A 10,000-nucleotide genomic window follows, 5' to 3' on the forward strand; every position below is an offset into this window, starting at 1 on the left:
CCCTAACCCTAACCTGACCCTGACACTGACCCTGACCCTAACCTAAACCCTAACCCTAACCTAAAGCCAACCCTAACCTTAACCCTAATCTTAACCCCAAACCTAACCCTATCGCAGGTAAGCCTAACCCTAACCCTAACACAAAAACTAAACCTAACCTCTAACCCTAACCCTAACCGTAACCCTAACTCTAACACTAACCCTAACCCTATCGCGAACCGTAACCCCAACCCCAACCCTAACGCTAACACCAAACCCAAACCCCACCCGAAGCCTAGCCCTAACCCTAACACTAAGCTAAACCCTAACCCTAAACGTAACCCCAACCCTAACCCTAACCCGAACCCTAAAGCTAAACCTATTGTAGGTAACCCTAACCCTAACACTATCGCAGGAAAACCTAACCCTAACCCTAACCTAAACCGAAAACTAACCCTAACCCTAACCCTAACCCTAAGAAAACCATCTCGCACTAACCCTAACCGTAACCCTAACCCTATCGCAAACCCACCCCCAACCCCAAACATAACCCTAACCCTAACCTAACCCGAAACCTAACCCTAACCCTAACATTACCCTAAGCCTAGCCCTAACGTTAACCCTAACCCTAACCTAACCCTAACCCGAACCCTAAACCTAACGTTAAACCTAACCCAAACCCTAACCCTAACCCTAACCCTAACCCTTACCCCAAAACCTAAACCTAACACTAACCCTAACCCTAACCCTAACTCTAACCCTAACCCTAACCCTAACCCTAGCACTAACCCTAACCCTAACCCTAACCCTACCCCAACACTAGCCCTAGCCCTAACCCAAACCCTAACCCTAACTCTAACCCTAGCCCTTGCACTAACCCTAACCCTAACCCTAGCGCTAGCCCTAACCCTAACCCTAACTCTAGCCCAAGCCCGAACCCAAGCCCTAACCTTAACCCTAACCCTACACCTAACCCTAACCCTAACCCCATAGCAAACCCAACCCCAAACCCAAACCTAACCTTAACCATAGCCCTAGCACTAACGCTAACCCTAACCCTAACCCTACCCTAACCCTAGACCTAACCCTACCCCAAACCCTAACTCTAACCCTAATGCTAACCCTAACCCTATCGCTAGCCCTAACCCTATCGCCCTAACAATAACCCTATCGCCCAACCCTAACACGAGCCCTAACCCTAACGCCCCAACCCTAACTGTATCGCTCTAACCATAACCTTAACCCTAACCCTAACCCTAACCCTAACCCTAGCTCTAACCCTAGCCCTAGCACTAACCCTAACCCTAACCCTAGCGCTAGCCCTAACCCTAACCCTAACTCTAGCCCAAGCCCGAACCCAAGTCCTAACCTTAACCCGAAACCTACCCCTAACCCTAACGCTAACCCCATAGCAAAACCAACCCCAACCGCAAACCTAACCTTAACCGTAGCCCTAGCCCTAGCCCTAGCCCTAACCCTAACCCTAACCCTAACCCTAACCCTATCGAGGCCTAGCCCTAACCCTAACCCTAACCCTAACCATATCGCAGGTAACCCTAACACTAACTCTATCGCAAACCCAACACCATCACCAAACCTGAACCTAACCCTAGCCCTAGCCCTAAACCTAACCCTAACCCTAACCCTAACCTAAGCCTAGTCCTAACCCTAAACCTAACCCCAACCTAACCCTACCCCTAACCCTAACCCTAACTCTAAACCTAACTCTTACCCTAACCCTAACCCTGACCATAAAACTAACCATAACCCTAACCCTAACCCAAACCTAACACTAACCCTAACGCTAACACTATCGCCCCCTAACCCGAACCCTAACCCTAACCCTAAACCTAACCCTTTGCTCTCACCCTAACCCTACCCAAATCCTAGACCTAACTGTAACCCTAACCATCACGCACTAACCCTAACCCTAACACTAACCCTAACCCTAACCCTAACCCTACCACTAACCATAACCCGATCGCAGGTAACCCTAACCCTAACCCTAACCCTAACCTTAACCCTAACCCTAACCTGACCCTGACACTGACCCTGACCCTAACCTTAACCCTAACCCTAACCTAACGCCAACCCTAACCTTAACCCTAATCCTAACCCCAAACCTAACCCTATCGCAGGTAAGCCTAACCCTAACCCTAACACAAAAACTAAACCTAACCTCTAACCCTAACCCTAACCGTAACCCTAACCCTAACACTAACCCTAACCATATCGCGAACCGTAACCCCAACCCCAACCCCAACCCTCACGCTAACCCCAAACCCAAACCCCCTCGAAGCCTAGCCCTAACCCTAACACTAAGCTAAACCCTAACCCTAAACCTAATCCCAACCCTAACCCTAACCCGAACCCTAAAGCTAAACCTATTGCAGGTAACCCTAACCCTAACACTATCGCAGGAAACCCTAACCCTAACCCTAACCTAACCCGAAAACTAACCCTAACCCTAACCCTAACCCCTACCCTAACAAAACCATCTCGCACTAACCCTAACCGTAACCCTAACCCTATCGCAAACCCAACCCCAACCCCAAACATAACCCTAACCCTAACCTAACCCGAAACCTAACCCTAACCCTAACATTACCCTAAGCCTAGCCCTAATGTTAACCCTAACCCTAATCTAACCCTAACCCTAACCCTAAACCTAACGTTAAACCTAACCCAAACCCTTACCCTAACCCTAACCCTAAACCTTACCCCAAAACCTAAATCTAACACTAACCCTAACCCTAACCCTAACTCTAACCCTAACCCTAACCCTAACCCTAACCCTAACCCTAACCCTAACCCTAACCCTAACCAACACCAAACCTGAACCTAACCCTAGTCCTAGCCCGAGCCCTAAACCTAACGCTAACCCTAACCCTAACCTAAGCCTAGTCCTAACCCTAAACCTAACCCTAACCGAACCCTACCCCTAACCCTAACTCTGAACCTAACCCTTACCATAACCCTAACCCTAACCCTAACCCTGACCCTAACCCTAACCCTAACCCTAACTCTAACCCTAAAACTAACCCTTTCACAGGTAACCCTAAGCCTAACACTATCGCAGGAAACCCTAACCCTAACCCTAACCTAACCCAAACCTAACACTAACCCTAACGCTAACACTATCGCCCCCTAACCCAAAATCTAACCCTTCGCTCTAACCCTAACCCTACCCAAATCCTAGACCTAACTGTAACCCTAACCATCTCGCACTAACCCTAACCCTAACCCGAACCCTAAACCTAACTCTAACACTAAAGATAATCCTATCGCTCCAAACCTAACCCTAACCAAAATCCAAGCCAAAACCCTAAACCTAACCATCTCGCACTAACCCTAACCCTAACCCTAACCCTAATCCTAACACTAACCCTGTCGTGAACTGCAACCCCATCACCAACCCCAAACCTAACGCTAACTCCAAACCCAAACCCCACCCGAAGCCTAGCCCTAACCCTAACCCTAACCCTCACCCTAACCGTATCGCAGGTAACCCTAACACTAACTCTATCGCAAACCCAACACCAACACCAAACCTGAACCTAACCCTAGCCCTAGCCCTAGCCCTAAACCTAAACCTAACCCTAACCCTAACCTAAGCCTAGTCCTAACCCTAAACCTAACCCTATCCTAACCCTACCCCTAACCCTAACCCTAACTCTAAACCTAACCCTGACCCTAACCCTAACCCTGACCCTAAACCTAACACTTACCCTAACCCTAACCCAAACCTAACACTAACCCTAACGCTAACACTATCGCCCCCTAACCCGAACCCTAACCCTAACCCTAAACCTAACCCTTTGCTCTAACCCTAACCCTACCCAAATCCTAGACCTAACTGTAACCCTAACCATCACGCACTAACCCTAACCCTAACCCTAACCCTAACCCTAACCCTACCACTAAACATAACCCGATCGCAGGTAACCCTAACCCTAACCCTAACCCTAACCTTATCCCTAACCCTAACCTGACCCTGACACTGACCCTGACCCTAACCTAAACCCTAACCCTAACCTAAAGCCAACCCTAACCTTAACCCTAATCTTAACCCCAAACCTAACCCTATCGCAGGTAAGCCTAACCCTAACCCTAACACAAAAACTAAACCTAACCTCTAACCCTAACCCTAACCGTAACCCTAACTCTAACACTAACCCTAACCCTATCGCGAACCGTAACCCCAACCCCAACCCTAACGCTAACACCAAACCCAAACCCCACCCGAAGCCTAGCCCTAACCCTAACACTAAGCTAAACCCTAACCCTAAACGTAACCCCAACCCTAACCCTAACCCGAACCCTAAAGCTAAACCTATTGTAGGTAACCCTAACCCTAACACTATCGCAGGAAAACCTAACCCTAACCCTAACCTAAACCGAAAACTAACCCTAACCCTAACCCTAACCCTAAGAAAACCATCTCGCACTAACCCTAACCGTAACCCTAACCCTATCGCAAACCCACCCCCAACCCCAAACATAACCCTAACCCTAACCTAACCCGAAACCTAACCCTAACCCTAACATTACCCTAAGCCTAGCCCTAACGTTAACCCTAACCCTAACCTAACCCTAACCCGAACCCTAAACCTAACGTTAAACCTAACCCAAACCCTAACCCTAACCCTAACCCTAACCCTTACCCCAAAACCTAAACCTAACACTAACCCTAACCCTAACCCTAACTCTAACCCTAACCCTAACCCTAACCCTCGCACTAACCCTAACCCTAACCCTAACCCTACCCCAACACTAGCCCTAGCCCTAACCCAAACCCTAACCCTAACTCTAACCCTAGCCCTTGCACTAACCCTAACCCTAACCCTAGCGCTAGCCCTAACCCTAACCCTAACTCTAGCCCAAGCCCGAACCCAAGCCCTAACCTTAACCCTAACCCTACACCTAACCCTAACCCTAACCCCATAGCAAACCCAACCCCAAACCCAAACCTAACCTTAACCATAGCCCTAGCACTAACGCTAACCCTAACCCTAACCCTACCCTAACCCTAGACCTAACCCTACCCCAAACCCTAACTCTAACCCTAATGCTAACCCTAACCCTATCGCTAGCCCTAACCCTATCGCCCTAACAATAACCCTATCGCCCAACCCTAACACGAGCCCTAACCCTAACGCCCCAACCCTAACTGTATCGCTCTAACCATAACCTTAACCCTAACCCTAACCCTAACCCTAACCCTAGCTCTAACCCTAGCCCTAGCACTAACCCTAACCCTAACCCTAGCGCTAGCCCTAACCCTAACCCTAACTCTAGCCCAAGCCCGAACCCAAGTCCTAACCTTAACCCGAAACCTACCCCTAACCCTAACGCTAACCCCATAGCAAAACCAACCCCAACCGCAAACCTAACCTTAACCGTAGCCCTAGCCCTAGCCCTAGCCCTAACCCTAACCCTAACCCTAACCCTGACCCTATCGAGGCCTAGCCCTAACCCTAACCCTAACCCTAACCATATCGCAGGTAACCCTAACACTAACTCTATCGCAAACCCAACACCATCACCAAACCTGAACCTAACCCTAGCCCTAGCCCTAGCCCTAAACCTAACCCTAACCCTAACCCTAACCTAAGCCTAGTCCTAACCCTAAACCTAACCCCAACCTAACCCTACCCCTAACCCTAACCCTAACTCTAAACCTAACTCTTACCCTAACCCTAACCCTGACCATAAAACTAACCATAACCCTAACCCTAACCCAAACCTAACACTAACCCTAACGCTAACACTATCGCCCCCTAACCCGAACCCTAACCCTAACCCTAAACCTAACCCTTTGCTCTCACCCTAACCCTACCCAAATCCTAGACCTAACTGTAACCCTAACCATCACGCACTAACCCTAACCCTAACACTAACCCTAACCCTAACCCTAACCCTACCACTAACCATAACCCGATCGCAGGTAACCCTAACCCTAACCCTAACCCTAACCTTAACCCTAACCCTAACCTGACCCTGACACTGACCCTGACCCTAACCTTAACCCTAACCCTAACCTAACGCCAACCCTAACCTTAACCCTAATCCTAACCCCAAACCTAACCCTATCGCAGGTAAGCCTAACCCTAACCCTAACACAAAAACTAAACCTAACCTCTAACCCTAACCCTAACCGTAACCCTAACCCTAACACTAACCCTAACCATATCGCGAACCGTAACCCCAACCCCAACCCCAACCCTCACGCTAACCCCAAACCCAAACCCCCTCGAAGCCTAGCCCTAACCCTAACACTAAGCTAAACCCTAACCCTAAACCTAATCCCAACCCTAACCCTAACCCGAACCCTAAAGCTAAACCTATTGCAGGTAACCCTAACCCTAACACTATCGCAGGAAACCCTAACCCTAACCCTAACCTAACCCGAAAACTAACCCTAACCCTAACCCTAACCCCTACCCTAACAAAACCATCTCGCACTAACCCTAACCGTAACCCTAACCCTATCGCAAACCCAACCCCAACCCCAAACATAACCCTAACCCTAACCTAACCCGAAACCTAACCCTAACCCTAACATTACCCTAAGCCTAGCCCTAATGTTAACCCTAACCCTAATCTAACCCTAACCCTAACCCTAAACCTAACGTTAAACCTAACCCAAACCCTTACCCTAACCCTAACCCTAAACCTTACCCCAAAACCTAAATCTAACACTAACCCTAACCCTAACCCTAACTCTAACCCTAACCCTAACCCTAACCCTAACCCTAACCCTAACCCTAACCAACACCAAACCTGAACCTAACCCTAGTCCTAGCCCGAGCCCTAAACCTAACGCTAACCCTAACCCTAACCTAAGCCTAGTCCTAACCCTAAACCTAACCCTAACCGAACCCTACCCCTAACCCTAACTCTGAACCTAACCCTTACCATAACCCTAACCCTAACCCTAACCCTGACCCTAACCCTAACCCTAACCCTAACTCTAACCCTAAAACTAACCCTTTCACAGGTAACCCGAAGCCTAACACTATCGCAGGAAACCCTAACCCTAACCCTAACCTAACCCAAACCTAACACTAACCCTAACGCTAACACTATCGCCCCCTAACCCAAAATCTAACCCTTCGCTCTAACCCTAACCCTACCCAAATCCTAGACCTAACTGTAACCCTAACCATCTCGCACTAACCCTAACCCTAACCCAAACCCTAAACCTAACTCTAACACTAAAGATAATCCTATCGCTCCAAACCTAACCCTAACCAAAATCCAAGCCAAAACCCTAAACCTAACCATCTCGCACTAACCCTAACCCTAACCCTAACCCTAATCCTAACACTAACCCTGTCGTGAACTGCAACCCCATCACCAACCCCAAACCTAACGCTAACTCCAAACCCAAACCCCACCCGAAGCCTAGCCCTAACCCTAACCCTAACCCTAACCCTCACCCTAACCGTATCGCAGGTAACCCTAACACTAACTCTATCGCAAACCCAACACCAACACCAAACCTGAACCTAACCCTAGCCCTAGCCCTAGCCCTAAACCTAAACCTAACCCTAACCCTAACCTAAGCCTAGTCCTAACCCTAAACCTAACCCTATCCTAACCCTACCCCTAACCCTAACCCTAACTCTAAACCTAACCCTGACCCTAACCCTAACCCTGACCCTAAACCTAACACTTACCCTAACCCTAACCCAAACCTAACACTAACCCTAACGCTAACACTATCGCCCCCTAACCCGAACCCTAACCCTAACCCTAAACCTAACCCTTTGCTCTAACCCTAACCCTACCCAAATCCTAGACCTAACTGTAACCCTAACCATCACGCACTAACCCTAACCCTAACCCTAACCCTAACCCTAACCCTACCACTAAACATAACCCGATCGCAGGTAACCCTAACCCTAACCCTAACCCTAACCTTATCCCTAACCCTAACCTGACCCTGACACTGACCCTGACCCTAACCTAAACCCTAACCCTAACCTAAAGCCAACCCTAACCTTAACCCTAATCTTAACCCCAAACCTAACCCTATCGCAGGTAAGCCTAACCCTAACCCTAACACAAAAACTAAACCTAACCTCTAACCCTAACCCTAACCGTAACCCTAACTCTAACACTAACCCTAACCCTATCGCGAACCGTAACCCCAACCCCAACCCTAACGCTAACACCAAACCCAAACCCCACCCGAAGCCTAGCCCTAACCCTAACACTAAGCTAAACCCTAACCCTAAACGTAACCCCAACCCTAACCCTAACCCGAACCCTAAAGCTAAACCTATTGTAGGTAACCCTAACCCTAACACTATCGCAGGAAAACCTAATCCTAACCCTAACCTAAACCGAAAACTAACCCTAACCCTAACCCTAACCCTAAGAAAACCATCTCGCACTAACCCTAACCGTAACCCTAACCCTATCGCAAACCCACCCCCAACCCCAAACATAACCCTAACCCTAACCTAACCCGAAACCTAACCCTAACCCTAACATTACCCTAAGCCTAGCCCTAACGTTAACCCTAACCCTAACCTAACCCTAACCCTAACCCTAACCCTAACCCTAACCGTAACCCTAACCCTAACCCTGACCCTGACCCTGACCCTGACCCTAACCCTAACCCTAACCCTAACCCTAACCCTAACCCTAACCCTAACCCTAACCCTAACCGTAACCCTAACCCTAACACTAACCCTAAACCAATCGCGAACTGTAACCCCAACCCCAACCCCAGCCCTAACGCTATCCCCAAGCCCAAACCCCACCCGAAGCCTAGCCCTAACCCTAACACTAAGCCAAACCCTAACCCCAAACCTAACCCCAACCCTAACCCTAACCCTAAAGCTAAACCTATTGCAGGTAACCCTAACCCTAACACTATCGCAGGAAACCCTAACGCTAACGCTAACCTAACCCGAAAACTAACCCTAACCCTAACCCTAACCCTAACCCTAACCCTAACAAAACCATCTCGCACTAACCCTAACAGTAACTCTAACCCTATCGCAAACCCAACCCCAACCCCAAACATAACCCTAACCCTAACTTAACCCGAAACCTAACCCTAACCCTAACATTACCCTAAGCCTAGCCCTAACGTTAAACTTAACCTTAACCTAACCCTAACCCTAAACCTAACGTTAAACCTAACCCAAACCCTAACCCAAACCCTAACCCTAAACCTTGCCCCAAAACCTAAACCTAACACTAACCCTAACCCTAACCCTAACTCTAACCCTAACCCTAACCCCAACCCTAGCACTAACCCTAACCCTAACCCTACCACAACACTAGCCCTAGCCCTAACCCAAACCCTAACCCTAACCCTAACTCTAACACTAGCCCTTGCACTAACCCTAACCCTAACCCTAGCGCTAGCCCTAACCCTAACCCTAACTCTAGCCCAAGCCCGAACCCAAGCCCTAACCTTAACCCTAACCCTACACCTCACCCTAACCCTAACCCCATAGCAAACCCAACCCCAAACCCAAACCTAACCTTAACCGTAGCCCTAGCCCTAGCCCTAGCACTAACGCGAACCCTAACCCTAACCCTACCCTAACCGTAACCCTAACCCTAACACTAACCCTAACCCAATCGCGAACTGTAACCCCAACCCCAACCCCAGCCCTAACGCTATCCCCAAGCCCAAACCCCACCCGAAGCCTAGCCCTAACCCTAACACTAAGCTAAACCCTAACCCCAAACCTAACCCCAACCCTAACCCTAACCCTAAAGCTAAACCTATTGCAGGTAACCCTAACCCTAACACTATCGCAGGAAACCCTAACGCTAACGCTAACCTAACCCGAAAACTAACCCTAACCCTAACCCTACCCCTAACCCTAACCCTAACAAAACCATCTCGCACTAACCCTAACAGTAACTCTAACCCTATCGCAAACCCAACCCCAACCCCAAACATAACCCTAACCCTAACTTAACCCGAAACCTAACCCTAACCCTAACATTACCCTAAGCCTAGCCCTAACGTTAAACCTAACCTTAACCT

This window comes from Stegostoma tigrinum, chromosome 28 (assembly GCF_030684315.1).
Source record: "Stegostoma tigrinum isolate sSteTig4 chromosome 28, sSteTig4.hap1, whole genome shotgun sequence".
Classification (NCBI taxonomy): Eukaryota; Metazoa; Chordata; class Chondrichthyes; order Orectolobiformes; family Stegostomatidae; genus Stegostoma; species Stegostoma tigrinum.